Raw genomic sequence first — 18,363 nt, forward strand, 5'->3', positions numbered from 1 at the left:
GCAGAGCAGGAAGCCCTTCTTCAATCTGAAAGATGAATTATCTTTCCTTTCCATAGATGTTGTCTGACTTGCTGTCTTTTGAGCACTTTGCTTTTATTTCTGACTTCCAGCATCTGTAGTTGACGGTTTTCAATTTCTGCTGTAGATTGCTGCAGTAACCAGAGTGAACAGGATACAGTCACATTAACACACTCTTCCATGTATGTAAAAGTTACAAAACACAAGTGCCAGGTAATGATCAGCTCCAGCAAGAGAATCTACCCACCAACCTTTGATATTCGACAGTATTACCATCACTGAGTTCCCTTCCGCAATACCTTATCATTCATCAATGAGGACAGAGTCGAGTGGATAAACCAGAGATGCTATGAATATATAACTAAGTTAGATACATCTTGCAGTAAGTGAGTCACTGGCGGAGTTAAGATGGTACCGGCAGGGCGGGGGGGGGGGGGTGTGCATATACACATACATAGATATACACATGCACACATATGGTGGGGGAGAGTTTGTTGCTGTAGATTCTCGAGTCAGAACTCGGTGGGGGGGGGGGTGTGGAAACAGCAATGTGCCAGACTTTAACGTTGCAACCAACAAACTGTTTTTTTTTTGGTTTGTTAGTTTCCCCTCGTGGTGTGACACCTCTCTGTCCCTTTATTAGGGGGATAGAGAGAGCCTCTGGCAGTTTAAGTTGGGTGAATGGTTGCCTTTGTTGTACGGCAGATGATGGTCTCTCTTTGGGGGATTTGCTGTTGCTTGCCTGGTTGGTGTTGGGTGCTGATGTTTCCTGCTGAAATAAGTGTGGGAGGGGGAAGTTGAATGCTTTGCTGTTGCTTGTGCATGGGAGGGAGGAGAAGAGGGCTTTGGGGTTCTGGCGTTTTTACTATTGATTTTTCTTTGGGATACCCTTCTGTTTTTGTGGATTTCTGCGAAGAGCAAGAATTTCAGGTTGTATATTGTATACATACTCTGATATTAAATGGAACTATTTGAACTGGCACTATCACAGAACACTTGCTTGAATGAGGGTAATTCTACAACACGCAAAAGCACCCAGGATAAAGTTGCTCTCACAATTGACACCCCAATTACAACCATAAACTTGCATTCCCTGCATTTCAAGTGAACTGCACCAGTCGTGTTTACCAGTAGAAGCTACGCAAAGTTACTTGCCAAGATTACTGCTACAGCACCCTCCAAATCAAAACATTAACAATAAGGAGAGCACAGGGATGCCGCCAGCTCTTCAGGTTGCAGACCATCCTGAGGAGGAAATTTACCAACTTTGTTTTGGTACTCTGTCTTAATCCTAGAGCTCCTTATATACAGTAATAGCAATTCAAGAGTGCTGACTCCGGGATTGTTGCGGTTGAAGGCAGCAACTTGTTGCTACCTTATCAAGATTAGAACCTAGAATAGGATTTAAATGGTTACTCTTCAGTAATGTCAACATGGTGCAAATGAGTGACCATATCAGCATTATAATGGCTTTCCTGGGTTATTCATTTCAGACCATGGCTTGAGCGCTTCAGTTTCATGGTACTGATGTCTCCATCTGACTGAGAAAAAAGACATTCTTAAAACCAATCTAAATAGCAATGTTAACTTTGGGGCATTTGCATCTTCCAGAGCCAACAGCAAATCCCACATTTCACCTTGGACAGTTAGCATGGCAAGTAGTCAGATGAGATAGAGGAGAGCAAACAGTAGTGTGGGCAACATGGTGTTGCAAGTACAGATGGATATATTGCCAGCTGAAATATGTTAAACAATAGGTCTGACATCACAATTCAAATATATTTAACCTTCATGTTTATTTCTTAGTTAATTGTTAAAAATCTAAATGCAATACATTGATTGTTGATGTTGTTCCTTTCCATGCTCCGTGGCACACCTGGCAGCAATTTTGCTGTTTCTTTAGCACTTTTGACTGTTTTGTTTTATGAGGCTAAGTTGCTAGCTCGATGCTCAACCCAGCATGGACAGAAAGCGTGCAAGGAGCTGGCCAGATTCAAACCCAGGACCACTCGCCTGGAAGTCTGGTGCAGATGTCACTACAACACCTACCATTTAATACATATAAATTAGCCTATGAATAAACGATGCACTATTTTGTCAAATTTGAAATTATTTCACTAGTTTTAATGCTAGATACCAATCTTTTTCCAGAAAGATTAAGTAATGCTCACAACACCCCAGAAACTCAAACCTAGCTTACGAGTGCTTAAATTTATGAGAATATCATGAATAAAGAGTTTGACTTATATTTATATCACCCCTTTCATGACCTCAAGATCTCTCCACCCACTTGGCAGAGTAACTTACAGTGTAGTCACTATTAAAATGCAAGAAACATTAATGTTTGATTAATTATTCAATTGTGAGACATTCTGATGAAACTTCTGCACACTTCAAAAACAAGGGTTTCACCACTCCTGAACTTCATGCTTCATCTACAACACAGGTGTCAAAGTATTATGTACAAATATTGTTTTGCTCAGGACTCTGATGATGATACAGAACATCGTAATAAAATCGATACTTTTGAGCAGTCATTAAGTCTGTATTGTCAATACCAAAACTAGACTTCTGAACATTCATAAGACTGAAGAGGTAATTTTAGCTGGTTCTGAGGTATGAAAAGAACGTAATGAGGGTTGAATTGTTGGTCAATCATGCTTTCTTCAATAGAATGGGCCATGTCTCACAAAATCATTCAGAGGAACATTACTTTGAGTAGCAATTAAATCTAAAAAGGTGATTTCATTCTTTATCTACAAAGAAAATATTACTACATCAGAGGGTGTGCAAAAACCCTGGAGACAATCCGCTCTAAACATATATGTTTTCTTATTCATCCATCACCAAACATCAGTTCACTCAATAAAAGTGCAAAACAATTTACACAATTGGTAAAGCAGCTGCAGAAGCCTCATAACTGCAAATTAGAAAATGAGAAATCGGGCCAGATTAGCTAACCCACTCTTACACCCTCCTTGTCCTTACCCAACCACCAAGCAGTCAGCTTATCTGGTGAATACTACGAATATCAGACTTTCACTGAAGAACAGGTGATCAATCCTCATACTCACTGATCATTTATATTTCAAAGCTTATACAGACAGAACTGAGGGAGAGAAGCCAACAAGTTTAGTAATACACTTCCTTACTGCCAAAATATTTCCCTGTGTGGCACAAACTTCTTCCTGAGTATTACCACCATATCCAAAGCAAAACACACTGCCTTTCCAGTCGAACAGCTCATTTTTCTCAAGTTAGTATGTCCGCATTTGGAAGACTATGGTATTGTTGACAGTGAAGAACAATCTACCAAATATTCCATTCTGTGATATGTATACATTGACATTATCCCATATGATAATGTAAAGACATAAAATAGATTATCTAGCCTTACGTTGTATTCAGAGATGAAGTATTACATGAGTAATGTCAAGGGCTGGTTGAGGAATCAGTAAAAAAAAGCATTGAATGATTTTAGCAGATAGATGAAAATAAAAGCTTAAGTTTTGACAGCAGGCTGTTAAACGGTGTAATCTGAAATCAAGGGTATAGTTCTTAAGCTTTCCACACACACTATTATGAGCAAGAGACTCTGTACTTGGCATCTCTCAAAGTCAGGGACCCCAGTCAGATTCAATAATCAAGGGCACAAATAAGATGTTAGTAATGCTTGGATCATCAGGATCAGAGCCTGTCTGCTCTTGTGAATGCTGGAAGATTTATATTTGTATGGGAGCTTGGTTACATGGTGATAGACTAGATACTGGAGAGACTGAAAGGTCATTGGCAAATACCTTCAGCCAACCATCCACCCTCCAACCGTAATGGCTACAACTGTAACTGAAGGTTAGAGAATCAGACAATCTAGCCTTTTGTCCATCCAATAAGGATATTCCAGTGACCTTTCAAATAGTCTACATTTATATTTATAAAATCTCAAGAGGCTATATTAAGAGCATATTTTTGTCTCAATTTTTCAAAGTACTTTCTTAAACATTCCTAATAACAATTACAGCATAATCTAAATGTAGTTGTTCTCATCGATCAACTTTAATACCACTTCAGTGTGGAGATCAAGAAAAATAAATATTGTGGCTATGTCTAGAGACATGAAATGTTAAGCTGAGACAGACACAACAATTCTTTGTTAAAGCAGCCGTGGATGAGTGTGTCTCCATGAAATCATGTAAGGGTTTCCACAATCGGAAGCCCTGGATGAACAATGAAATCTGGAATCTGCTAACAGCCAGATCAGAGGTATTCAAGTCTCAAGATCAAGAATGCTACAAGAGGTTCAGGAGTGTTCTCTGGAAAGCCATCTCTCAAAGTGCTGATTCCAGACTAGACTGCAATCAACAAAGGATGTTCAACAGCTGTGGCAGGAATTGAAGGCCATAACCTCCTGCAAAGTTAAATCCTGTATAGCCCCCGGTAAGCCTCAGGCTCGCTCAGCTCACTTTCATCTAGGGGAGAGCAGCCTCTGGCCCCGCCAAACTGGGAAATCAAGTTTGTATGGATGCTGTGTGATGTACCCCACTCCGCCAAATAACAGACAATACACCATATGTGATTAAATGATTACACTTTGTAGATCTTACTGGAACTATGTAATTAATAGAGATAAGATATAAAAGGAAAGTAAAAGGCACCAAACTTATCAAAGTTCAACCACTTCATGCACAACAGTTGGAGCTCAATTAACAGAGTCTTCTTTCTACCATTCGATCCCCTCCGACCACCTCGACCTGCCGCCTGGGACCAACCACGGTGGTCGACAAGATGTTCCACACGAGTTTCTCTTCATCTCCTCTCCTCGCCAAAGACCCTAGGCCTCGGACTCCTGCTCGGGGTCCGTCCCGCCGCCCAGCTTACAGCATCGCGTCTCCTCTCTCTGTCCCCATCGCCGTCTGCCCCAAAGCCCATGAAAAGCAATAGCTTACAGACACACAAGAAAGAATAACATCTATCCTAATTGGGTAGCAAATGAATACATTGCTCTTATCAGTAATATAACCCGAACAAGCTGCGAAAGAGAAGCACTTTCTCAGCAGTTAACATAACAAAGAAGCCATTTTATTCTAACATAACAAAGAAGCCATTTTCATTAGCCTTAGCAGTAACATAAAAGAAGAACCCCTTAGAAGAAACTCCTTACACTTGTGACATAGGGGACAGCAGAACTTTACTTCCAGATGAGGTCAATGGGCAATGCCTTCTATGCTTGCTTTGATCACCAGAACAGGGAGGCTGTGTCTCCTGATGATTGTTTGGTCTCAGTATCTGAAGATGATGTGCGGTTTGTCTTCAAGATAGAGTATCTAAGAAAAACATCCGGTCCAGATGGAGTACATAGTTGAATACTGAAGACCTGTGCCGACTAACTCTATGATGTATTCATGGATATTCATGGACAGAGAATCCAGGATGGTTTGTTGCCTCCCAGGTGCCAGGGTCAAGGATGTCTCTGATCGATTGCATGACATTCTGAAGTGGGAGGGTGATCAGCCAGATGTCGTGGTGCACATCGGTACCAATGACATAGCAAGGAAGAGTGAGGAGGTCCTGGAGAGTGAGTATAGAGAGCTTGGTAGGAAGCTGAAAAGCAGGACCTCAAGGGTGGTAATCTCAGGATTGCTACCTGTGCTACGTGCCAGTGAGGGTAAGAATAGGATGTGCTGGAGGATGAACAAGTGGCTGAGGAACTGGTGTAAGGGGCAGGGTTTCAGATTTCAGGATCATTGGGACCTCTTCTGGGGCAGGTGGGACCTGTACAAGAGAGATGGGTTACACTTCAACTACAGGGGAACCAATATCCTTTCAGGGAGGTTTGGCAGTGCTATTGGGGAGGCTTTAAACTAGATTTGCAGGGGGATGGGAACCAGAGTGCCAGAGCTGACAGTGTGGCCGGGGTGAAAATAAATGTTGAAAGTTCAAGCAAATCCGCTGATAGAAAGGTTGTGAGTGGTGGTAAAAATCTTCTGAGGTGTATATATTGCAATGCTAGGAGTATTGCGGGGAAGGCGGATGAGTTGAGGGCGTGGATTGACACGTGGAATTATGACGTTATAGCAATTAGTGAAACTTGGCTACAGGAGGGGCAGGACTGGCAGCTTAATATTCCAGGGTTCCAATGTTTCAGATGTGATTGAGGCAGAGGAATGAAAGGTGGGGGAGTAGCATTGCTTGTTAGGGAAAATATTACAGCAGTGCTCAGGCAGGACAGATCAGAGGGCTTGTCTACTGAGTCCTTATGTGTGGAGCTGAGAAACAGGAAAGGTATGGCCACATTAGTGGGATTGTATTACAGACCACCCAACAGTCAACGAGACTTGGAAGAGCAAATCTGCAGAGAGATAGCAGGCAACTGCAGGAAACATAAAGTTGTGGTGGTAGGGGATTTTAATTTTCCATACATTGATTGGGACTCCCATACTGTTAGGGGTCTAGATGGTTTAGAGTTTGTAAAATGTGTTCAGGAAAGTTTTCTAAATCAATATATAGAGGGACCAACTAGAGGGGATGCAATATTGGATCTCCTGTTAGGAAACGAGTTAGGACAAGTGACGGAAATCTGTGTAGGGGAGCACTTTGGTTCCAGTGATCATAACACCATTAGTTTCAATTTGATCATGGACAAGGATAGATCTGGTCCTAGGGTTGAGGTTCTGAACTGGAAGAAGGCCAAATCTGAAGAAATGAGAAAGGATCTAAAAAGCGTGGATTGGGACAGGTTGTTCTCTGGCAAAGATGTGATTGGTAGGTGGGAAGCCTTCAAAGGGGAAATTTTGAGAGTGCAGAGTTTGTATGTTCCTGTCAGGATTAAAGGCAAATTGAATAGGAATAAGGAACCTTGGTTCTCAAGGGATATTGCAACTCTGATAAAGAAGAAGAGGGAGTTGTATGAAATGTATAGGAAACAGGGAGTAAATCAGGTGCTTGAGGAGTATAAGAAGTGCAAGTAAATACTTAAGAAAGAAATCAGGAGGGCTAAAAGAAGACATGAGGTTGCCTTGGCAGTCAAAGTGAACGATAATCCAAAGAGCTTTTACAGGTATATTAAGAGCAAAAGGATTGTAAGGGATAAAATTGGTCCTCTTGAAGATCAGAGTGGTCAGCTATGTGTGGAACCAAAGGAAATGGGGGAGATCTTAAATAGGTTTTTTGCATCTGTATTTACTAAGGAAACCGACATGAAGTCTATGGAATTGAGGGAATCAAGTAGTGAGATCATGGAAACTGTACAGATTGAAAAGGAGGAGGCGCTTGCTGTCTTGAGGAAAATTAAAGTGGATAAATCCCCAGGACCTGACAGAGAGTTCCCTCGGACCTTGAAGAAGACTAGTGTTGAAATTGCGGGGGCCCTGGCAGAAACATTTAAAATGTCGCTGTCTACGGGCAAGGTGCCGGTAGATTGGAGAGTGGCTCATGTTGTTCTGTTGTTTAAAAAAGGATTGAAAAGTAATCCGGGAAATTATAGGCCGGTGAGTTTAACGTCAGTAGTAGGTAAGTTATTGGAGGGAGTACTAAGAGACAGAATCTACAAGCATTTGGATAGACAGGGACTTATTAGGGAGAGTCAACATGGCTTTGTGCGTGGTAGATCATGTCTGACCAGTCTATTGGAGTTTTTCGAGGAGGTTACCAGGAAAGTGGATGAAGGGAAGGCAGTGGATATTGTCTACATGGATTTCAGTAAGGCCTTTGACAAGGTCCCGCATGGGAGGTTAGTTAGGAAAATTCAGTCGCTAGGTATACATGGAGAGGTGGTAAATTGGATTAGACATTGGCTCAATGGAAGAAGCCAAAGAGTGTTGGTAGAGAATTGCTTCTCTGAGTGGAGGCCTGTGACTAGTGGTGTGCCACAGGGATCAGTGCTGGGTCCATTGTTATTTGTTATCTATATCAGTGATCTGGATGATAATGTGGTAAATTGGATCAGCAAATTTGCTGATGATACAAAGATTGGAGGTGTAGTAGACAGTGAGGAAGGTTTTCAGAGCCTGCAGAGGGACTTGGACCAGCTGGAAAAATGGGCTGAAAAATGGCAGATGGAGTTTAATACAGACAAGTGTGAGGTATTGCACGTTGGAAGGACAAACCAAGGTAGAACATACAGGGTTAATGGTAAGGCACTGAGGAGTGCAGTAGAACACAGGGATCTGGGAATACAGATACAAAATTCCCTAAAAGTGGCGTCACAGGTAGATAGGGTCGTAAAGAGAGCTTTTGGTACATTGGCCTTTATTAATCAAAGTATTGAGTATAAGAGCTGGAATGTTATGATGAGGTTGTATAAGGCATTGGTGAGGCCGAATCTGGAGTATTGTGTTCAGTTTTGGCCACCAAATTACAGGAAGGATATTAATAAGGTTGAAAGAGTGCACAGAAGGTTTACAAGGATGTTGCCAGGTCTTGAGAAACTCAGTTACAGAGAAAGGTTGAATAGGTTAGGACTTTATTCCCTGGAGCGTAGAAGAATGAGGGGAGATTTGACAGAGGTATATAAAATTATGATGGGTATAGACAGAGTGAATGCAAGCAGGCTTTTTCCACTGAGGCAAGGGGAGAAAAAACCAGAGGACATGGGTTAAGGGTGAGGGGAGAAAAGTTTAAAGGGAACATTTGGGGGGGCTTCTTCACACAGAGAGTGGTGGGAGTATGGAATGAACTGCCAGATGAGGTAGTAAATGCGGGTTCTTTACTAACATTTAAGAATAAATTGGAAAGATACATGGATGGGAGGTGTATGGAAGGATATGGTCCGTGTGCAGGTCAGTGGGACTAGGCAGAAAATGGTTCGGCACAGCCAAGAAGGGCCAAAAGGCCTGTTTCTGTGCTGTAGTTTATATGGTTCTATGGCTCTATATCTTCAACCTCACACTTTGGCAGTGTGTGGTACCCCCTGCTTCAAGCAGGCTTCAATTGTATTGGTGCCCATGAAGAGTGTAGTAACCTGTCTAAATGACTAGCGCCCAGTGGCACTTGCACCCAGTGATGAAGTGCTTTGAGAGTCTGGTTTGAAACACATCAACTCCTGTCTGACTGGCGACCTGCATCCACTCCAATTCATCTAAAAAGCAGCAAGTCTACAGTAGATTCTACCTCACTGGCTCTTCACACAACCCTGGAACATCAAGAATGTGAAGATGCTTACATCAGGTTGTTCTTTATTGATTACAGCTCAGCATTTAACACCATCATCCCCTGAAAACTAATCAGCAGACTGCATGATCTGGGCCTCAATACCCATTGAGAAATTGGATCCTGGATCTCCTCACTTGTTGGCTCCAGTCAGTTCGGATTGGCAAAAACTTGGCAATCTCCATCAGTGCAGGAGCACCACAGGGATGTGTACGTAGCTCCCTGCTCTACTTGCTTGACACCTACGACTGTGTGGCAAAGTACAGCTCCAACATTATACACAAGTTTGCTGACGACACCAGTGTTGTGGGTTGTATCAAAGGTAGTTACGAGTCAGCACATAGGAGGCAGATTGAAAATCTGACTGAGTGGTGCAACAGCAACCTCTCACTCAAAGTCAGTAAGACAAACAAACTGATGGTAAACTTCAGGAGAGGGGAACCAGAGGTCCATGAGCCAGTAATCAGAGGATCAGAAGTGGAGAGTGTCAGTAATTTTAAATTCAGAGGACCTGTCCTGGACCCATCATATAAGGATAATTATAAAGAAAAGCATGACAGCGCCTCTACTTCCTCAGAAGTCTGCAGAGATTCAGCAGGTCAAACCTTGGCAAGCTTCTCTGGATGAGTGGTGGAAAGTGTGCTGATTGGCTGCGTTACAGCCTGGTACGGGAACACCAGTGCCTTTGAGTGGAAAATCCTACAAAAGGTAATGGATTCTGCCCAGTACATCACGGGTAAAACCCTCCCAACCATTGAGCATGTCTACATGAAACATTGCTGTAGAAAAGCAGTATCTGTCAAAGATCCTCACTACCCAGGCCATGCTCTTTTCTCAGTACTGCCATCAGGTAGAAGGTACAAGGGCCTCAGGACTCACACTGCCAGATTCAAGAACATTTACTACTACCCCTCAACGATCAGGCTCTTGAACAAAAGGGGATAACTACACTCATGTAAGGACTCTGTTATATTGTTATTTCATGCTTTTTATTTATTATCTGCATTTGCACAGTTTGTTTGCTGTTTACAGTTACTGTTCTATAAATTTGCCAAGTATGCCCACAGAAAAAAAATCTCAAGGTTGTATGCGGTGATGTGTATGTACTCCGATAATAACTTTTACTTTGAACTTTGATCTCTACGTGCAGTAATGAAATAATCTGAAGTATATCATCATGGGACCTAGCAGATGGAGTGAACAATGAAAACTAGAGACAAAAATTCATTACCAAAGTCAGCAGACTTAATTGCTGATTCCAGAATACCAAAGGCCTGAGAGAACATTTATCGTTCTTTATTCTAAAGATTAAAGGTCTGTCACACATACATTGACATACTGAAACCCTCTTGTTCTAAACAAGGAGGTGCATGGCACAGAAAATAAATAAATTAAACAAATATAGTAAAGCAACAGATTAAAGATATGTGCAAAATCGTGTATATCCAACACTGAAATCTGCACATCACTTTGCATAATTGTATACAAACTGCTTCAGAAAATTATATTATCCTTATTTAAATATTGGTAGATTACATGGCCTTAATTAAGAAAGAGGAAATGTGTTTTAATATATTAGTCTTAAGCACTTCCTTTGCATCCTGTTTTGATAAACAGTTTTTTGCATTGCTAATTTCTAGCACTTATAATCTATTTGGAGGAAGGGTTGAGCAGTTCAACAAGCAGGTCAAAGGAAGAATCTTTCTGATTGCATACAAACGAGGCAAAGGAATCTGAAATGCAGCCAAGCTTTCAGGCATTTAACAAAACTGTGTGATCCTTCTATAATCTCGACAGATCAAACAAACAAAAACTTTGAAAGAATATTTCTCATTGGCTGGTTGATGAAAGTAACTGCAGATTTGTCACTTCCATAGTTACAGGACTGTGAAGAAAGGAACTAAAATAGAAGCATATGCCTAAGTAACAAATAGGTTAAAAGCAGTTAAAAAAAAAACAAGTGCAGACATTATTGTACATGTGTAATCTTTCCAGTAGAGATTTGAGAATTGTTCCTCTGTCAAATAGACAATGCCAATCGGGAATTACAATGATTATACCAAACAAGAATAATTGCCTTGGAAATTTTTGCTTTTTTTCGGATATTGGACCAGGGTATATACTATTGAAGTATTATTAGCAGGATATTATTTTAAACTGAGTCTTTAAACTATAAAGCAATCTTTTATCAATAAATCTCTTAGGATACAGCAGTTGCTAAGCATTAAATGCAGGAAATGCAAACAGAGAGTGTTGTTGCAACATGCAAGGAATTTCCTCCAGAACTTGTCCTGACATGAAATGAGCGAGTGAGAAAATATTTCTCAAAAGATATCTATGAGTAGGATTTTGTTATTTAAACTGCAATCTAATTGTATTCCTATATTATCACACTATGTACACATAAATATTAACAGAATAATCGATAACCCGCTTGAAAAGGAATATTAAAACAGTAGTATCTACATTCTCCCGCATAGAAATCTTTTATAAATCACTTGAAAGATGAGCATTTCCATTCATTACCACCCTGTAAATCACACCGCTTAAATTAGTGAATGATACAGTTCAGTACTGGATATATTAAGATGCAGTTCTTTACAGTTTTCCAACGTGTTTATTTAATGTATTTTTCAGGATCTGGGTATCATTAGCATTGCCAGAAAGCTCAAGTTCATTGTCATCTGACTGTACATATACAGAACTAAATGAAACAATGTTCCTTCAGACCATGGTGGCACCCACACAATATCAAAGTACATTTATTATCAAAGAATGTATACTTTTTATAACCTTGAGATTTGTCTCCTTTACAAATATCACACACAGCACATAAACCAAAATATACTCCAAGTTACTAAAATATGATTCAAAATGCACCCAGTGACAAGACCTCAATGGTGGCAAGGTATTCATTAGTCTCAGAGCCTGAGGGAAGAAGCTGTTATCTAGTCTGGCAGTCCTAGTCCTGATGCTCCTTTACCATCTCCTTGATGGTAATGACTCAAAGGGATTGTGGGATGGGTGGTAGGGATCCTCAGTACAGCTTCTGTAGCATTTATCCCTTACTGCCTTCGAGATGCAGCTGGAAAAGTCCTCTAGAACAGGGGTCCCCAACCTTTCGCGCACCACAGACCAATTTAATATTGACGATATTCTTACGGACTGGCCGGCGGGGCGGTGGGGGGGTGTTCAAGTTCAACAGTGCGTGACAGGGAATGAGGAAAGGTGCAGCTGACTCGTATCATTTCATATCGTCACTGCATATCGTTTCCGCATGGCCCGATAGCACATGCTCCTGGGCCGGTGGTTGGGGACCACTGCTCTGGAACCATTACAACCCTTCTGATCTAACAACAATTAAGGAATGGCAAAATATTTCCAATTCAGGATGTTCTTTGAGTTTGAAAGGAACCTGCATGTACCAACTGCCACTGCGATGTTGGTGGTTGCAGATTTGGAGCTTGCTGTCAGAATAACCTAGGCAAGTAACTGCAGTGCATTTGTCGATGGTATACAGAGCAGCTGGGGGGCATGAAACATTGTGGTGCATGGCACACAAGTCAAGAGGTATGTCTCACATCCCCAACAATTCTCCATCTCCATTCATCCCAAGTCTCACATCCCCAACAATTCTCCCCCATCTCCATTCATCCCGTACCTCACATCCCCAACTATTCTCCATCTCCATTCATCCCAAGTCTCGCATCCCCAACAATTCTCCATCTCCATTCATCCCAAGTCTCGCATCCCCAACTATTCTCCATCTCCATTTATCCCAAGTCTCACATCCCCAACAATTCTCCCCATCTCCATTCATCCCGTACCTCACATCCCCAACAATTCTCCATCTCCATTCATCCCAAGTCATACATCCCCAACAATTCTCCCCCATCTTCATTCATCCCGTACCTCACATCCCCAACTATTCTCCATCTCTATTCATCTTGTGTCTTATATCCCCAACAATTCCCCTCCCAGTGCTTCTACCATCCAGCTCTACTTATTGCTATTTATACTAGCCAATCAAACAACACCTCTTTACAATGTGGGAGTACACTGAAGCACCTGACAGAAACCCACTTAATCACAAGAGGGTGACAACCTCCCTGAACTGCTGAGAGATTCCAACTGCTTCTGTTTTTATTTCAGGTTTACCACACCTGTATACGATTTTTGACTTTCATCTTCAGTACTACTGCCAGAGTGTTGTCTAGTCCCCAATATTTTCTATATCCAATACTCTCAGCAGTTTCCATTGATCGATTATACACAATGGCTAAAACTGTTCTTTTCATGCATTGAGATAGCATGTACAGTGCCTGAATACTACTTTGAAATCTCATAAAAGGGCACAATGTTTCATTGCAAATTTTAAAAGACAGCTTTTGTTGGGTTCCCATGTTAGAATGTGCTCCTGCTGTTTCAGTGCATGCAGCTTAAAATTACTAACGCAGTATCTCACAGCTGCCAGCAGTTTGTCATACAGCTGCAACCTCATCGGGCAGTCCTTAAAGACGCAAGTATCACACTATTGGCAGCCTTCCTGCTGGTGATTCATTTCCAATAGCAGCAGGTCTCGTTCTTGAGGGGAAGGGCTGTGAACCCAGATTTAGGAATAGGTCAAAGGGAAGATGGTGGACAATATAACCCGTGGGAAATGTCCTGGGCCAGGACAGAACAATAGAAGAGAGGACAGGGACATCGATACTGAGGGAGACAAACTTACAGATGTATTTCCAATGGGTACGGGAGAAAAGCAGACCCTGATTGAGACATTTCATCTCAAATCACACTAACATTCTCTTACCAATACAAACTACATTTTTGTTTCACCTTCTCCGTTTCCTTTGTGGCATTTTCATGTCTCTGCTATTCTGCACGTATCCCTCCCAATCCCTAACTGCCTCCATTACTCTCATCTCCACGCGCTTCATTTCCTTCCCTTCTACCCCACAATCAGTGTGTCCTATTTCCTCTGCTTTTGACCACTTCAGACCTCAGTTAGAAGCAAGTGCTCCCTTCACAGTGTGGACACTGAACAAAGGAGCTGTGTATGGCAGATGATACATATCAGCTGCAGCCCAGAAACAGTAGTAGAACTCACAGGATTCAATCCTGTCTGTGTGTAGTTTGTTTGGGGTTTGCAGGTTCTCTCTGTGACTGCATGTGCTGCTCTGGGTTCTCCAGTTTCCTCCCTCATTCCAAAGATATGTGGGTTGGGAGGTTAACTGGCCATTTAGAATCGGGGGGGGGGGGGGTGGAGCTGAAAAAATATGAGCAGCATAAAAATTAGATTAATGCAGGATTAGTGTAAATGGACGGTTGATGGTTTGCATGAACTCAGTGGATTGAATGGCCTGTTTCTGGGCTCTATCTTTCTATGACATTAGAGTAGTGGAATTACATAATCACGATGCACAGCTAACTCACTGGATGGTACTCTGTGTTAGACATTAGATTTTTCCTGCAATTCCCCATACCGGAATCTGCTCTGATTATTGAATCAAATAATTGCTCAGAATTTAAAAAGGATATTAAAAATATCACTGTAAGTTGTGTTTTGCAATTGATTAGATCCCACTCCCTATAAATTTCCTTGATAGGTAAGCTCGAATAAATATACCAATCTACAGGAACTTCTAATCTGAATTTAATTCAGGACAAGTATTACACTATTCCAATAGTAACTTAAATTTGAAAATATCCAACATAAGCTAGTTTTCAAATTGTCAATTTATGAATAGCATGATTACAGCAGGAATCGTATTTGGTTATCTATTTACATCTTAATAAGGAGTTGAAGGACAAAAACAGCTCTTGTTGCAACCATACCTAGTTCAGTGATATCTCCACTTGAAGTATTAACCATAGTTTTGGTCTCAGGGTCTTAATAACTTAGTGTCAGCGAAGTACAGTCATGAAGCGATAGGACTTTCGTAGAAGAATGAGGGGAGATTTGATAGAGGCTTACAAAATTATGAGGGGTATAGACAGAGTAAATGTGAATAGGCTCTTTCTACTTAGATTAGGAGAGCTAAATACGAGAGGACATGACTTTAGGGTGAAAGGGGAAAGGTTTACGGGGAACATTGGGGGAACTTCTTCACTCAGAGAGTGGTGGAAGTGTGGAACGAGCTGCCATCTGACGTGGTAAATGCAGGCTCACTCTCAAGTTTTAAGAATAAATTGGATAGATACATGGATGGGAGAGGTCTGGAGGGTTATGGACTGGATGCATTGGGACTAGCGGAATAATGTTTCGGCACAGACTAGAAGGGCTGAATGGCCTGTTTTCTGTGCTATAGTGTTCTATGGTTCTATGAAGCTATTATCCCAGAAAGAAGTCATCCTATGCGTACTGGAGTTTAGAAGAATGTCAGAGATCAATATTCAAGACATAACTGTTCACACATAACATGTTGAAGGAACTCAGCAGGTCAAGCACAGGTCTTGGCATGAAACGTCGACTATTTATTCTTCTCCACTTGCTGAGTTCCTCCAGCATCTCGAGTGTGTTGCTGCAGATTTCAATTCAAGTTTAATTGTCACTGAACCATATACGAATACCACCAAATGAGACAGTGTTACTCTGGGCCAAGGTGGAAAACAGTACCAACAGTCACAGACAGCACAAAACACATGTAGCATATACAAGGTGGCAAGTACATGTAGATATCTGTAAAATACATCCACACAAAAGAAGTCCAGTCCCTGAGTCAATGAATGCAGCTAAAATCTGCAGTTGATCACAATACAGCTTGTCTTCAGCCAAGCGAACACTGGAAACAGCACTGACTCCAGCCTGGTCGCTGTGCTACATGGCCCCCAGTGGAGTGCACCAGCTCAGACACCTCTCTCCTGGTGGCTGTAAACAGGCAACACTGTGGCTTGAGGCCCTGAGTCCATGAACGCTGCAGTAATCTGCAGTCGACCACAATGTAACATGTCTTTTGCTGAGCGAATTCTTGAGGAGGGGAGGAGGGGGGCAGTACTAACTCCTGCCTGTGCCACACCACCTCTCTCCTGGCGGCTGTAAACAGGCGACACCATGGCTTGAGGCCTAGTGCAGCCGAGGCCCAGCAGCACTCCTGCTGCCTGCTAATAAATCAGTGAATCAGACTTGCAGCATTGCACATGAACAATGTCCAAAAGGTTCTTGCGATCACAAGAAAAGCAACTAAGTCAGTCACTCACTATTAGACTGCACGCATCCTTAACGCACCAACTCCTCCAAGCCTCCCTGATGCAAGCAACAGCACAATCTGCACCAAGTCCGGCTCCTTCACTTTCTCCACCAACAAGCAACTCGCTGATGTTTGAAGAGAAGAGGTAACACTCTCTGCTGACTCTGTAGAAGCCGCTGTGATCAAATGTGCCGACATCTTTCCAGCATCTGCAAAACTCGTTTTCAAGGTGGATATTTAGATGTCAAATTTGGCATTTCCAGTAAAGCAGTGTACCTCGGTGAAAATTAGACCCTATAACTGTGCATCTTATCTGTAGAACTTGTGAATATGAAAGTAGTACCCCATTAGCATTAAAAATCTGGTATAATGTATCTTTATGGAAGATCTGATGAGTGCTGCCCTTAACGTGTTCCTTTTACACTGACGTTCTTAACTTGCCAAGCCTGTATATACTCGATTTTTGCACTCATACTTCAGATGGACATACTTCTACAGATCAAGAAAAAGAAGTTGTGAGCCTGAAAGGAATGTTTCAAATGACTAAATGAAAAACAGGGGTCTCAGTTGCACAAAAACTGTATTGTCTATAATGCATAATATGTACAGACTAATACTCTTAAAGAATGGGAAATTACTCATATATGCATAATCCAGATGTACAAAAAATAGTGGTTTCTATCACCACATGCACTTGCAAATTTGGCAACTGATGATGTTGGGAATTATAGAAAGGTTACAGCACAAGAAAAGACCATTATGTCCCCAATAGCTTTCCACCATAAAAACTCACCAACTTTATTATCCCACCTAATTCTCCATAGCCTTGTCAATTATGTCACAAGTTATTTATCTACTTTGCATTGAAAGCCACAATGAAATCTCTCTTTATTACCTCTGCAAATATGCATGTTGGATTTCAGGCACACACTGCATAGAAATTTTGCATCTATTAAAACCCCTCCACTCCTCATAGAACCAGCCACATTTTAACTGCTCCATCTAGATCAGGGGTTCCCAACCCCTCAGTGAATCGTAGGGGTCCATGACATAAAGAGTAAGTTTGGGAACCTCTGATCTAGATGCATTATCATTATCTCCCCTCACTTTTCTTTTCTCTACACACCCCCCCCACCAACCACCCCCCACCTCCACCCCCAAATTACCATGTAACCATAGTTATTCATTCCAGAAACTATTCTTGGACATCTTTTCTGCACATTCTCTAATGCCTGCAAGTTGTTCTAATAATGAGGCAACTAGAACTCAACACAACATGTGTATTTAATATTTCAATCGTATTTGAATAATATTGTAAACATATTGTTCGATCAAGCTTTCTTTTTCATTTAAATAATTCACAATGGGTTATATAAAAATATGTGAATTGTTTACATCATCACGTTACTACTCGATGTGTACACGCCTCGCTGAAAGTAAACACAAAGTTAGATTCATTATTCTGGACTCTCTCGCTTTTATTACTATTAGTTTTTATGTTCTGGAATTACAAAACACAACAGTCTAGGCCAGGCCAGACAATAGTTTGATACAACTGATGAAACACTATTATTAGTTAAGCATACACAACCAATGCTGAGAATATATATGCCAAAAGTGAGTAATTTATTGAAAGCCAGAATTTACACATTTTTGAGAATGAAGGAAATGAGAGCTCTGGAGACAGGGCAAGAAATACTGATATAGATCTTCAGTCATGATTTTATCAAATGATATCTAAAGATTTTAAGGATGACTTTAATTCCTAATTTCAATGCACTTATCTCACCATTCCCTAACATTGCATTCCATGTGCTCTATAATACGTTCATTTCCTCCTTCTCAGCAAGGATATTCTAATGAGTGAAAATTCTAATCTGTCCAAAACATATTATAATCACTTTCAGTGCATTTTCTTCTTCACTAGTTCCTCTCATTCAGTTGTCTGAGTTCAAATGCAACCATTTGTATTAATTGAACAAAACACCTAGATTCAATTTCCAAAGTACAGAAA

General features: G+C 41.3%; 1 protein-coding gene across 4 annotated transcripts in view; it reads right to left on the reverse strand.

Annotated features, from left to right (window-relative positions):
- Positions 1–18,363, reverse strand: part of spock3 (SPARC (osteonectin), cwcv and kazal like domains proteoglycan 3) — a 518,883-nt gene that overhangs the window by 342,166 nt on the left and 158,354 nt on the right. The window lies entirely within an intron of this gene.

This window comes from Mobula hypostoma, chromosome 4, assembly GCF_963921235.1.
Source record: "Mobula hypostoma chromosome 4, sMobHyp1.1, whole genome shotgun sequence".
NCBI lineage: Eukaryota > Metazoa > Chordata > Chondrichthyes > Myliobatiformes > Myliobatidae > Mobula > Mobula hypostoma.